This window comes from Bos mutus, chromosome 21 (genome assembly GCF_027580195.1).
Source record: "Bos mutus isolate GX-2022 chromosome 21, NWIPB_WYAK_1.1, whole genome shotgun sequence".
Classification (NCBI taxonomy): domain Eukaryota; kingdom Metazoa; phylum Chordata; class Mammalia; order Artiodactyla; family Bovidae; genus Bos; species Bos mutus.
Window position 1 is genome coordinate 29,013,728 of NC_091637.1, and position 15,017 is coordinate 29,028,744.

At 47.1% G+C, this 15,017-nt stretch overlaps 1 pseudogene; it reads left to right on the forward strand.

Annotated features, from left to right (window-relative positions):
* Positions 1-288: 288 nt before the first annotated feature.
* Positions 289-15,017, forward strand: part of LOC102273035 (transcriptional adapter 2-beta pseudogene) — a 32,287-nt pseudogene continuing 17,558 nt past the window's right edge.

Below are 15,017 nucleotides of genomic sequence, written 5' to 3' on the forward strand. Positions count from 1 at the left end.
TTTCAAAAGCCATGGAACTTTCTATGAGCCAGAAAAAAGCCATTTTCCGCCCTAGGAAGCGACTCTATTATTCACTTTCTCCAATTCCTCTACCAGCCAACAGAAAATGGCCAAGAATATAAAATTGTAATCTACTTAAATATTCTTTACTTCGGAAAAGGACTCAATTCAACATAACTTCAAGTTATCTTCTGCTTCCTTAACAAAATTGGAATCAGTTAAGTTCGCATTGGCAGGCTGGGGGATTGTGCACACTGATGGCAGCCCAATCAACCTGCTCAGCGGCCCATGCAGAATTCATCCGGGAAGGAGCAGAGCAGCAGAGGAAGTGCCACCGTGCAGAAAGCAGAGCGGATGGTGGCCCTGTCAGGATCTGCGTCCCCAAGACTTGCAGTGGCAAGAGGTGCTGTGAGATCCAGGAGGCTGGAATGTGAGTCCTGTGACTTTTTCTGGATTTTCAGTGCCCCCTTCTGCTCCCCACTTCCTGGGTAAAGTCGGGGGAGTGAGCCTGGAGATCCCACTTCTGATCCTGTTAATCCTGATGCTCGTCATTCTTAGCAGATAATCAGAGGAAAAAAAGGAAGCTTTGCCTCAATCCTGCTTCCATTCTGTCTCTTCCTCCCTGTGCACACCACCCCTTCCCCCAGGAACCCACACACATATGCACACGTGCAGCCTTATAACAAGCAGCTTTGCAGTATGCTTCAGCTATTTGGTTTGACACAAAATGTGTTTGGTTTACATATCTTTCCCAGGGAGGAGTTGTTCTCTGGGGTGATCGACAGGGCTGGCTGCACTTGATTTCTTGGGATCTGCTCTGGCCATTCTTGTCCTTTTGTTAACACACGTGCCCACTAGGAGAACAATTGTGCAGGAAAGGACTGACTGAATAGCTTCACAACTGCTGTAACTGCACTGAGGCTGACCTGAGCGGGACGAGGGCAGGCACCCCCGACACTCACACAGACGGTGTCTTGCCTGTCGCTTGGACACATCTTTTTTTTTTTTTTAATTTCATTTTATTTTTAATTGGAGGATGATTACTTTACAATATTGTGATGGTTTATGTCATATATCAACATGAATCAGCCATAATTATACATATATCCCCTCCCTATTGAAGCTCCCTCCCACTCCCTCCCCATCGCACCCCTCTAGGTTGTCACAGAACACCAGTTTTGGCTTCCCTACATCACACAGAAAATTCCCAGTGGCTATCTATTTTATGTATGGTAATGTATATGTTTTAATGCTACTCTCTCACACCATCCCACTTTCTCCTTCTCCCACTGTGTTCAAAAGTCTGTTCTTTATGTCTGTATCTCCTTTGCTGAACTGCTAATAGGATCATCAGTACCATCTTTCTAGATTCCATACATATGCATTAATATATATTTGTCTTTCTCTTTCTGACTTTTTTCTGTTTTTCAGTGCCAGAAAAACAACCCAATCAAAAAGTGGACAGTATTCACTGTGTGTAATAGGCTCTAGGTGCATCTGCCTCATTAGAACTGATGCACATGCATTCCTTTTTATAGCCGAGTAATATTCCATTGTGTATATGTACCACAACTTCTTTATCTATTCATCTGTCGATGGACATCTAGTTTGCTTCTATGTCCTAGCAACTGTAAATAGTGCTGTAATGAACATTGGGGTACATGTGTCTTTTTCAGTTCTGGTTTTCTCAGAAACTGTGCCCAGTAGTGGTATTGTTGGGTCATATGATAGGTTTACTCCTAATTTTTAAAGGAATCTCCATACTGTTCTCCACAGTAGTTGCATCAAATTTGCATTCCCACCAATAGTCCAAAAGGGTTCCCTTTTCTCCACATCTTCTCCAGGATTTATTGTTTATAGATTTTTTTTTTTATGATAGCCATTCTTACAGGTGTGAGATGGTACCTCACTGCAGTTTTGATTTGCATTTCTCTAATAATGAGCAGTGCTGAGCATTTTTCATGTGTTTATTAGCCATCTGCATGTCTTCTTTGGAGAAGTGTCTGTTTAGTTCTTCTGTCCACTTTTTGATTGTGTTGTTTTTCTGGCACTGAGCTTCATGAGCTGATTATATATTTTGGAAATTAATCCTTTGTTGTTTCATTTGCTATTCATTTCTTTCATTTTCAGGGTTGTCTTTTAATCTTGTTTGTTGTTTCCTTTGCTGTGCAAAAGATTTTCAGTTTAACTAAATTCCATTTATTTATTTCTGTTTTTATTTCCATTACTCTAGGAGGTGGGTCAAAGAGGATCTTGCTGTGATGTATGTCAGAGTGTTATGCCTATGTTTTCCTCCAAGAGTTTTATAGTTTCTGGCCTTACAGTTAAGTCTTTAATCCATTTTGAGTTTATTTTCATGTATGGTATTAGGAAGTGTTCTAGTTCCATTCTTTTACATGTAACTGTCCAGTTTTCCCAACATCACTTATTGAAGAGGATGTCTTTTCTCCATTGTATATTCTTGCCTCCTTTGTCAAAGATAAGGTGCCCATAGGTGTGTGGATTTATCTTTAGGCTTTCTATCTCATTCCATTGGTTTATATTTCTATTTTTTTGCCAGTATCATACTATCTTGAGGACTGTAGCTTTGTAGTATAGTCTGAAGTCAGGAAGGTTGATTCTTCCAACTCCCTTTTTCTTTCTCAAGATTGCTTTGGCTATTTGGGGTCTTTTGTGTCTCCATACAAATTGTGAACTTTTTTGTTCTAGTTCTGTGAAAAATACCCTTGGTAGTTTGATAGGGATTGTGTTGCATCTGTAGATTACTTTGGGTAGTATAGTTATTTTCACAGAATTGATTCTTCCAATCCAAGAGCATGGTATATCTCTCCATATGTTTGTGGCTTGGGCACATCTTAAGACAGAAATGCTTCTGGTTAAAAGAAAGAAGCCCTGAATATAGAGGAAAGAGCACAGAGCATTTAGCAATAAAGCTGGAATTAGGATCACTCCAGCCTTTACCGAGGCAGCCTCTGCTTTTGGGCAGAGATGTTTAGGAGGCGCCTGGCAGAAGGCCTGGGAAACACAAATCATGCCCTCTGCCCAGATTTTCTATCATCCTGTGCTCACCTGAAATCTCATTTGTAGCCACTGTACTGGCAGGCAACTTTTCTGTTGGCAGATATGTAGAGTTCCCTAGACAGAGTAAAGGCTCCCCCTGGGGATTCAGCTAAGCAGCATGGACCTGACAGTGTTTTGCCTGTCCTTCCTGGGCACAGGGATGGAGGCCCAAGGCAGTGTTTATGACTGATTTGCACACCCATGTATGCAACCCTCTAAGTGAGCTGTTGCATGTTTTCTTCTGCCCATTGTAAATTAGCTGGATATATGCACCTAGATTCTCAGCTGACCACAAAGATGCAGTGGAAAAGGAAAGGTATCCAGGAAGGCTACATGTTTGGCAAGTTGGCGTCCTTCTCAGGGGCTGTTTGCAGGGGCTGCTCTCAGGGCCCAATTTCGTCTCTGCCACACTGGTGTGCCATCCTTCAATGACCTTTCTGAGCAGACAGCTAGAAAAATGCCTCTTTGTGCACTCACACTGACTTCATTCAATTTTCTGCCTTTTCTCAGCTAATCTTCAGCCTGTAATTTCCTAATGACTTTCCCAGGGCTATTCTGTTGATCGCTAAAAGGCATAGCTGGCCAAGGTCCCCTGCCTGTCTATAGTTAGAATTCTGTCAGCATTTCCTTCCTAATTATGAGCCAGTGTCAGCATGTCCCTGGGCATGCAGCATTCTCTAATCAGGAATAGGCTTGGTAGGGACTCCAGGGAACAGACTACAGCGAAAACTTGGGGCACCCAACCCTGAAGAGTCCCCAGGGCCTTTCCGCTCCCAGCGGGCCACTCCGCTCACAGCACTCAGGGAAGCAGGCTTTCCTCTGGACCATGTTTATTCCCTACTCAATCTCAACCTGCACAGAAAAGCTTGGAAGCAATTTGCCAAAGCGAGGCCCACCCAAGTCTTCACTTATGTCTCCATACTTGATACCCACTGGCATGTCTTTCCCCTTGACCCTTCCTAAGCCAGACAGCTAGGTCAAAATGCTAAGTAAATGTTTCCTGATTACATTCAGCAACGTCAAGCAATGCAATATACAAGTGGCTTCACATTGCACTTTGTCCATAAGGCAATATTTCCAAGTTAATGATACTATAAATCTTAGGCTGATATACCATGTCCTAAAGGTAGCCATTAAGGACAGCTGTTTAAAAAAACTTATTATTAATATTATTTTCATATAATTGGGAAAAGGTCCTCTTGCTCCTCACACACAGGTGACAGATGTGACTAAATACATGAATCCAAGATGAACCATGGGACAGAGGAGCCAGCCACACTCTCAAGCTCTGAGTAGCTACTCGATCCTGCGTGGAAGCCCAGGAGCCCCGACCCCTCTTCCACTCCCTGACCGACCAGGAACCAGGTTTCATGGAACCCTCACATCCCATGTGCTCTCCACCCCTGCTTCACACCTGCCTCACCTCCCTCGAGGACTGGTGCACGGTGATGGCTCTACAGTCTTTCCCCACTTGGATTGCTGTGTGTAGGACAAAAAATCAAGCAAGCTACTTAAAGAGTTAAACTCTTCTGTGATCTCAGTTTCGATCGAGACCTTCAGGATCTGGTTCGTGTCCACTTTTTCTAATCCTACCTGTGTCATTCCCATCAGCACTAGGAATCCTACACCACCCATAAAATCCAGGGCTGCCCCCACCTCCATCCTCAACACATGTGTCTACTGTAGCCTGAAAAGAAAACCTTCCTTCTGTGAGTGAGGTCCCACCTGTGAGTCCCCAAGCCCATTCAAGATTCAAATGGCTCCCATTTCTTCTATGAACTCCCCAAGAGAAGCAAGATCCTTTGTGCCCATGACCCATGAATTCCCTGCTGCCCAATAAACAGACTGGAGAATCATGGTAGGCTTCATGTGTGTCTCCCCCCAAAATCAAACGGAAACCACATCAGACATGTCCTAAAATGCCTGATTGGATACCAGAGTCAGAGCCTGGCACTAGTGGGATCACAAAAACTGCGGCTGTTACTCAGCTCACTATCCTTTCTGAGAATGTGGACAACTGTTTGGAATGAAATAAAGATTAAGAAATGGCCCAGACTGGGACATAAAAAGAGTGTCAAAGAGCAAACAGTCTGAGACTCTCAGACTCACAGGCATTCTCCAAGGCCCAATCCTGCCCTCCACGATAGCCTCAGACAAAGACCCCAGCCTGAAGGTCCCCGTCCTCACACAAGCTGAGTCTCAGGGCAGATAATCATGGGGACTGGAAGGCTGGTGGCAGTGACCTTGTCATGAACTGGCTGTCACTCTCTTCATCTCTTAGTTGAATGCCCTCTATTCAACCACTTTCCACTCATTCTGTGTTAAAACACACAATTTCAGAGCCTGACTATATCCAGATATCAAATAACTACTTTTAAATGTAAATTTAAAAATTCAAAGGGCTGTTTTCCAAAATGTCCTTTCCAGAAGATGCAGCAAGGGGGGATGGACCATAGAGTGAGCTCCCCCAAGGCAGCAGGGACTCTGGAGGACTTTGGTCATTTAAGATGAACCAGATAAGATAGGGCATGGACATAATTAGCTGCAAAATGCAATGTGAGATTTAGTTTCTGACACATTTCAGAACAGACAGGCAAGTCCCCACCCTCGCCCTCTAGGAGAGGCACTTTCCTGGACTCCCCAGAGCCAAGGGTGGCACAGGGCTGAGGGGCATGTGCTCCCTGGGTTCTGGGTCATGAGCGTGGCTGGGGGTCCCTCTGGGAGTGTAGAGGGTTTCCCAGAACAGAAGGCACTGTCCTGGGCCTGACAGGGTGGGTGTTGGTCAGTGATGATCCTAACACACATCTTTGCATCCCATGAAAAGGAGAAGAAATTCCTTAGAAAGGAGAAGAAAATAGATATATAAGCTATATAGATATATAAGAACAAGAACAATAATATCAGCATCTCAGGAACTGCAGAGCACCTGTGAGCCAGGGCAGGACCATAGCACAGCCAGCCAGCAGGGAGGACTGTGGTCTGGATGCTGCAGGATCCGGAGAACTGAGTTCCAGACAGCAGCACCTCCATCAGGTCTGCTTCACATCTGAACTGTCCTGGAGTTTCAGGAGGGGATGTCTCTGGTTGGCTTCCTTTCAGTCAGAGGGTCCCAGAGAATGCAGCTCCTCAGCCCCTTCCCACCCAGACCTTTGTCCTAAGGAGACAAACAGAGATGGAGCTCTGGACACCTCCGATGGCCAGCAGGGAAACAAAGGCAAGTCCTGATTTAATTTAAAACAGCAAGTTAAAATTACAGCATCTATAGCCCAAGTCAGCTGTCTTTCTCTGAAATCATGTCAAAGTACACACACACACATGCACACACACAAGTTGTGTAAATGCTTGGTGTATAGTTAGGTTTGCGCTTTTCTGTACATTTTAAAACTCTCCCTACTGTTCTTTTCATTTTTTGAAGTATGGTTGATTTACAATGTTGTGTTAGTTTTTGGTGGACAGCAAAGGAATATATATATTCAGATTCTTTTTCCTTATAGGTTAGTACAAAATACTGAGTATAGTTCCCTATACAGTAAGTACTTCTTGTTTATCTAGCTTTATACATGGTACAAAATATATGTTTTTATACATAGTAGTTTGTGTCTGGTAATCCCAAACTCCTAATCTATCCTTCCCCTTTCCCTATTGGTAACCATAGGTTTGTTTTCTATGTCTGTGGGGTCTGTTTCTGTTTTATGGATAAGTTTATCTGTATCACTTTTTTAGATTCCACATGTAAGCAAAATCATACATCTGTTTTTCTCTGTCTGGCTTATCTCTCACTGAGTATGATAATCTCCCTGTTTTTAATGATGTTCCTGCCTTCCACTTGTCTGGAGATCTAGGTCAATGAGTAACTTTGGTGTCTACACCTCCATCTCTATTCAGAAGGGATCCGAGATGAGACAGGCTCTGGCAACAGGCAATAGGCCCTATCCAGCAGGCGGGCGGCCATCCATGGGGTCACACAGAGTCGGACACGACTGAAGCAACTTAGCAGCAGCAGCAGCTGTGGAAGAGGTAACAAAGGGTCTGCCTTCTTGGACAGAGGGAGCTCTGCCACCTGGTGGCTGAATCAGGAGATGCCATGCTCAGCCAGGAGACCTGGGAACCGGGTTCAGTCAAGGCAGGAGGGAAAGCCACAAGGCAGGAGGGGAAGCCGCTTGCTTTTTTATTAATATTTTTGTTACAAATTCACATTTTAAAATAAAAGTTTCATGGATGGGAAACAGGCTGCTAGTAGGCAGATAGTGCTTCTAATCCCTCATCTCAATCATGATCCCTGTCATAGTTGGTGCTTAATAAATGTCCCTGATTTTCAGACAACCTTTCTACACCGCCCCTCTCATGATTCTCAGTGTAGCAACAGCTCATTTTTGCCAAACTTTGGCCACCTGATGTGAAGAGCCAACTCATTAGAAAAGACCCTGGCACTAGGAAAGATTGAAGGCAGGAGGAGAAGGGAACGGCAGAGAATGAGATGGTTGGATGGCATCACTGACTTGATGGACATGAGTTTGAGCAGGTTCCAGGAGCTGGTGATGGACTGGGAAGGCTGGCGTGCTGCAGTCCATGGGGTTGCAGAGTCAGACATGACTGAGTGACTGAACAACAAAATAGTTGGGAAAAATTAAAAAGAAAAAAGTATGATTGAGTTGAAGCATTCAGACATATTGACTACACAGGAAGTTACAATCACCTCAAAATTTCAAGGCCCGGCACCCGGCGTGCTGGCACAGTCTGTCGTTAGCCTTGGTGTTGGATTTGTGGCTGTTCCCGGGTGGCTGGGCCTGTGGGACTAGACCGCCAGGGAGTTGGTGAACCTACACAGGGTGGACACCCTGCACTCAGGTTTTTGGCAGGACCCTTGGGAACTGGAGGCCCGTCCAGGCCCACGTCTGTGTGGAAAGATGGGGTCAGGGAGGAGGCTGGGAGGAGAGCAGGGATCCACCCCCAAGGAGGCTCCGGGAGCTCTGTCTGGGCCCCACAGGGAAAGGGAAGCAGACGAAGGGGCAGTTTTAGTGGAGATCTGTGAGATGTGAGCTGGGAGTCATGCTGCTTTGGGGACAACGTCAATTTGGGGGAACAAGTCTCCTCCACATTCAGGCTTGGATGGCAGTGCCCAATAGGGCCTGTGGCCTCTCCAGGATCTCGGCTCTGTCTGCAGCCTCCCCAGGCCCAGGAGATGAGGCCTGCTTGGGGTGCCTTACCCTGCTGGGACTCCCCACGTGAATGGGGTGTCTTTGAGGTGGGGGTTGATTCCTCAGAGAGGCTAAACTCGGGAGTCTTCCAGCACAAGTGTGCTAACAGGGACATGAGCTCATAGAGATGGAGGGAATGCAGGGACCCTTAAGGGACCAAGACCAGGATGGGCCCTGAATCCCACTCTGCAGAGGGAGGGCACCCCCACACTGGTGCCCCCAGCAGGTGTAAGTCAAAGTTGCTGGGTGCCATGCACACAATGCCATGTACATGTACCAGGCTGGGCACACAACACCGGGCACATGTGCCAGTGCCCAGGCTATGAACACACACTGGGAAACACAAGGTGTACATCACAGGGTGTGCATCACCAGGACACAGCACTGGGCACATACACTGGGCAGGAAATATTGGCCACACACTTACAGGCCCACACTCCAGGCACGGGAGAGTGGACACACGTGCCAAGAACACATTGCCAAATAGGCAGCACCAGCAACACAACACTGGCACACAGCTCTTGGCAAGCAATTAAGGCCTGCAGTGGCAGCCTGGCAAGCTGGGCACACACGCCAGGAACACACACCTGCACACACACCAGGGTCATGCCTGGCACCCACAGCAGGAACAGAAGCTGATACACACCCCAGGGACACGAAGCAAATGCGCAATGCCAGGTATACATGGCAAGAGCATACGCTAATAACACATACCAGACATGCCGAAACACAATGCTGCCAGGGGCACAAAACATTGACACACGTGTCAGGCACACACTTGGGGCACACAAGCCTGGCACGTGCTCAGAGTATGCCAGAAAATCAAATAGGTACATATACCATGCACACAACGGTTAGCACACTGTCTGGCACTACGCACAAGACCCCAGGGGATAGACACACACATCAGACAGCCCCTGGGAGGCACCCAGACCAGGCCCGATCTCTGGGGCCACAGTACTGAGCTCACAAGATGGCAGCACATGCCGGGTACACACAGCAGGACCCAAATTCTGGGAACACAGAGCTGGACACCCGATGCTGGGCACACACTCTCAGCTCAAAATGCCAGGTCCAGACTCTGGGAACACAATGCCAGACATGCAACGTCAGGCAATACCATGCTATATATAAGGCTGGGCACACAAAACTAGACACACAACACCAGTCAGAGACTCTGAGAACACAACACCAGGCACACAGCCCATGGCACACAACACTGAATACATAATCCCTGGCATGCACACACACCAACAGCAAAATGCTGAGCACACATGCCAGATACACACCCTGGACATATGACATGTGTCAGATGCATAGCTCTGAACACACAACTCGGCACACAGAACCACACACACACTGCCAGGCATATGGAGCTGGGCAAACAACAACCAGCATGCAGCACTGTGAATACAAAGTCAGACACACAGGGCCCAGTGCCAAATGCCAGGTGCACTGTATGAGCATGGCAAGTCAGGCACACAGAATCAGGATGCATCACGGGTGCTCAGCGGGAGCACACTGGCCACAGATGCAGGAGACACAATGGTGGGCACACTAAACTGGCACTCAGAGCTGGCTATGAGGAATGAGGTGTGCGGAGAAGGCTCATTGTTCAGCCAGGGCTCTGGGCTAGCCTTGCTCTCCTTCCCCACTACCCCAGGGACCAGCCCCACTCCCGCCTGGGGTCTGAGTGTCATTTGTCACCACTGCAGAGCCTGGACAACTGGTTGGAATTCTTTGTGTGGATGTATGTTATCAGGCTCCTGTGATGGGAATGTGAGTCATTCTGAGTCCTTTGCTATGAGAAAAAATCATGCAGTGCCTAGTATGTCTATGATGGTGATTTAGTCACTATCAGATCAGATCAGTCGCTCAGTCGTGTCCGACTCTTTGTGACCCCATGAACCGCAGCACGCCAGGCCTCCCTGTCCATCACCAACTCCCGGAGTTCACTCAGACTCACGTCCATCCAGTCAGTGATGCCATCCAGCCATCTCATCCTCTGTCATCCCCTTCTCCTCCTGCCCCCAATCCCTCCCAGCATCAGAGTCTTTTCCAATGAGTCAACTCTTCGCGTGAGGTGGCCACAGTACTGGAGTTTCAGCTTTAGCATCATTCCTTCCAAAGAAATCCCAGGGCTGATCTCCTTCAGAATGGACTGGTTGGATCTCCTTGCAGTCCAAGGGACTCTCAAGAGTCTTCTCCAACACCACAGTTCAAAAGCATCAATTCTTCGGCACTCAGCCTTCTTCACAGTCCAACTCTCACATCCATATATGACCACAGGAAAAACCATAGCCTTGACTAGACGAACCTTTGTTGGCAAAGTAATGTCTCTGCTTTTGAATATGCTATCTAGGTTGGTCATAACTTTCCTTCCAAGGAGTAAGTGTCTTTTAATTTCATGGCTGCAGTCACCATCTGTAGTGATTTTGGAGCCCCCCAAAATAGTCTGACACTGTTTCCACTGTTTCCCCATCTATTTCCCATGAAGTGATGGGACTGGATGTCATGATCTTCGTTTTCTGAATGTTGAGCTTTAAGCCAACTTTTTCCACTCTCCACTTTCACTTTCATCAAGAGGCTTTTTAGTTCCTCTTCACTTTCTGCCATGAGGGTGGTGTCATCTGCATATCTGAGGTTATTGATATTTCTCCCAGCAATCTTGATTCCAGCTTGTGTTTCTTCTAGTTCAGCGTTTCTCATGATGTACTCTGCATATAAGTTAAATAAACAGGGTGACAATATACAGCCTTGACGTACTCCTTTTCCTATTTGGAACCAGTCTGTTGTTCCATGTCCAGTTCTAACTGTTGCTTCCTGACCTGCATACAAATTTCTCAAGAGGCAGATCAGGTGGTCTGGTATTCCTATCTCTTGAAGAATTTTCCACAGTTGATTGTGATCCACACAGTCAAAGGCTTTGGCATAGTCAATAAAGCAGAAATAGATGTTTTTCTGGAACCCTCTTGCTTTTTCCATGATCCAGTGGATGTTGGCAATTTGATCTCTGGTTCCTCTTCCTTTTCTAAAACCAGCTTGAACATCAGGAAGTTCACATATTGCTGAAGCTTGGCTTGGAGAATTTTGAGCATTACTTTACTAGCGTGTGAGATGAGTGCAATTGTGCGGTAGTTTGAGCATTCTTTGGCATTGCCTTTCTTTGGGATTGGAATGAAAACTGACTTTTCCAGTCCTGTGGCCACTGCTGAGTTTTCCAAATTTGCTGGCATATTAAGTGCAACACTTTCACAGCATCATCTTTCAGGATTTGGAATAGCTCAACTGGAATTCTATCACCTCCACTAGCTTTGTTCGTAGTGATGCTTTCTAAGGCCCACTTGACTTCACATTCCAGGATGTCTGGCTCTAGGTCAGTGATCACACGATCGTGATTATCTGGGTTTAGTCACTAAGTCGTGTCCAATTCTTGTGACTCCATGGACTGGAGCCCGCCAGGCTCCTCTATCCATGGGATTCTCCAGGCAAGTATACTGGAGTGGCTTGCCATTTCCTTCTCCATAGTATCTCTATATATTATTATCATTTTGCCAGAGAATTTTTGGCTTGGCTCCCTAGAATACCAGGGCGAAGGACAAAAGCACGTGATTCTGGGGCTTCCCTGGTGGCTCAGTGGTAAAGAATCCACCTGCCAGTGCAGGAAACACAGGTTCGATCTCTGACTCTGAAAGATTCCACATGCTGCAGAGCAAGTGAGCCCATGCGCCACACTATTGAGCCTGTACTCTGGAGCCTGGGAGCTGCCACTACTGAAGCCTGCCTGCTGAGAGCCTGCTCAGCAAAAGAGAAGCCACCACAGCAAGAAGCTCACACACTGCAGCTAGAGAGTAGCCCCTGCTTGCCACGACTAGAGAAAAGCCCGTGCAGCAACGCAGACCCAGCACAGCAAAAATTAAAGTAAATGAAATTATAAAAGCACACGCGATTTTGCTCGATATTGCTGCTTATCTCCATTGAGCTATGCCCCTTTGCATTTCCACCAGGAAAGTCAGAGCATGCCCAGTAAAACGGCCTGGGACTGTAGTGACATTCAGAGCTTGTACTCTTCCCAGGTCCCAAATCCCAAATCCCAGAAGCCGCCATTCCTCCCACCCCTCCGCCTCCCTTCCTCTCCCCATTTCTGCCCCTCCCTACCCCTAACTCCCCTGGACCTTGAGATGAGCAGTTTGGCCCTTTTGCCATTAGGTGGCGCCCCAAAGTAACTGTTTAAGCAATGTGATGCCTTTGACCTTCCTCTCCAGAGATTTCTTTTCCTCCTGAAGATTCTGAAATTTAGCCTGAAGGAAAACTGCACCTCCAGAATCTGGTAGGTATGGCAACATCTTCAAGCAACTCTAAATGCTTTGTATACAAGTCTTTGCTTTCCCTGATGGGAAATGCAATAACATAGACTCCTCTGCAGATCACCATTCACCCTTCAGGGCCCAGTGACCTTGTTTGCTACCCAGCACCTGTGTAACAGAGAACTAGTGGTTGGCAAATGTTTACTAAATCCATGAGCAAATGGGTAAAACTGTTTAAAACATCCTTTCCTGAGCAACTCCCGCGGCACGCAGCTGCTTCTTTGCAAAGCAGCCATGGGCTTGCAGGGTTTCAGGGTGGACAGTCCAGGCTTGCTGTGCTCTGGGGCAGGGCCTGGGCATCACGGCCTTATCTCTGTGCTCTCCTCAGCTCTGGCAGCACCAACAGCATCCTCCGTGAGTCCCTGAGGGACTTCAGAGAGAGCAGGAAAGCCAGACCCCTGGCAGGCCAAAGCCGGACAGCAAACTTGAAATTCCCTTCCTCAGGCCCAGGCTGCACACTGCTTGATCTGCATGACCTGTTGGAGTTCCCCAGACAGATGACAGGGGGTGATGCTGAGCACCCCCAGCCACACCCTTCTCAGACGTGAGAAGGCTGCCAGGGTTTGAGTACCAGCCCCTAACCGCTCCCCCCAGGCCAGGGCAGCTCTAGAATTGCTCAGTTATTGATGACAGGGGCCTAAAAAATTCTTAGTGGGGCTGTTGCAGACCTCACACTCTACGGAACTATCTGGTGGTTTTTGGTCTGGCCTTGTTTCTCAGCCCTGCAAATTGCGCAGCACGGGGAAGGAGGCAACGGCCACCGGCACAGGCCCACCTGAGGGAGCAGGAGCCTCGCACCAGAAAACTGGGCAGCTGGACTTCAGCCTGTGGGCCTCAGCTTCCTCGTGGGTGAAAAGATAAAAGCAATTTCCCAAACAAGGAGAAAGTTCCCGGCTCAGCGCAGGTACTTAAGTAAGGTCCTGCAAGCCCAGCAGAGGGGCACAGGTCAGAGGGTGCCCCCAGAGCTGAGCCTTCCTGCCGAGCCTCTGCTCCCTCCTTCCTTCTTCCCAGTAATGTTGGCATTGTCTTCTCCTCCATCTTGTTGATTCTTCAGGTGCTTGGCCCACAGTGAGTGCAGAGGGCCGTTTCAATCAAGAAGGTGATGACCTCAGCTACACAGCACTTCTCCATCTGGGAAAGGTGTCTTGACTCCTCGCAGCCCTCTCTGTCTTCCCCAATCCCCAGATCTTTTGTAGATGATTCCCAGAAGGGCTCAGGGCCCTGAGAATCCATCATCTCACTTAATCTACTTCCATAAAGCATTTTAAGGGGATGAAATAATGTTCTTTCTAAGCACCTGCTATGCTCTAGACCATGCAACATTTAAGTTAATTTTGATCCTTTATAACAGTCTGCTGTGTCAGTGGCATCAGCCCTTTTTAAATCTTTCTAAAAACTCTGCACAACCCACTGTGACTTATAATAGGAAATATATATTTGCTGACATTGTGAATTATGTTAAGAAATATGTATTTGGTCTCCATCTCTGTTTTGGGCACAGAGGTCCTAAAACCTTTGGAATTTCTTAAGTGATAAGAGCTATAGAGATCTCTTGATATTCGTAACAAAACCTTTCAACACGCATCTGTTTATCTTAATGAAGTGACTTTCGGAAAGCCCCTAAAGATGGAGGTGGGGAACCATCCCTGTGATTAGAAGGTTGGGACTTTCAGCTCCACCCACTAGGGAGGGGAAGGAGCCTGGGGGTTGAATCAGTCTCCAATAACCAGTGATTTTAATCATGCCTATGTAATGAAGCCTCCATAAAAACCCTAAGGACTGGGTTTCGGGAGCTTCCAGTGTGGTGATTGTGTGGAGATTCTAGGAGTATTGAAGGCTCAAAAAAGGCATTGGACCCTCTGTGCTTTCTCAACACCTCACCCTGGGCCATCTGACTGTTTCTGACTTATATTCTTTTATACCAAACTAATAATCTAGTAAGTAACTATTTCTCTGCATTTTCTAAGCCACTCTAGCAAATTAGTTGAATCCAGGGTGGGGAGCCTTCGGGACCTCTGATCTATAGCCAATGGTTCAGAAGCACAGCTGACAGCTTGGACTTGATTGGCATCTGAAATGTGTGTCTGAGCAGGGGGAGGGCAGACTTGTAGGACTGAGCCCTCTCCCTGTGGGACCGGATGCCTTCTCCAGGTAAAGAGTATCAGAACTGAACTGAATTGTAGGACACCCAGCTGGTATAGAAGAATTGCTTTGTGTTGTGGGGGTAAAACCCACACATAGGAATTGGTATCAGTATAATAAACGGAATTCATTGCTGGGATGAATAACAAGACAACAGAAGCAGGTAGATACAAAGGCAAAGTACCGTTACCCAGTCTCCATGTCACATTTTGCATCTGCTCCTAAACAGGTGTGGGTACAAGAGGAACAT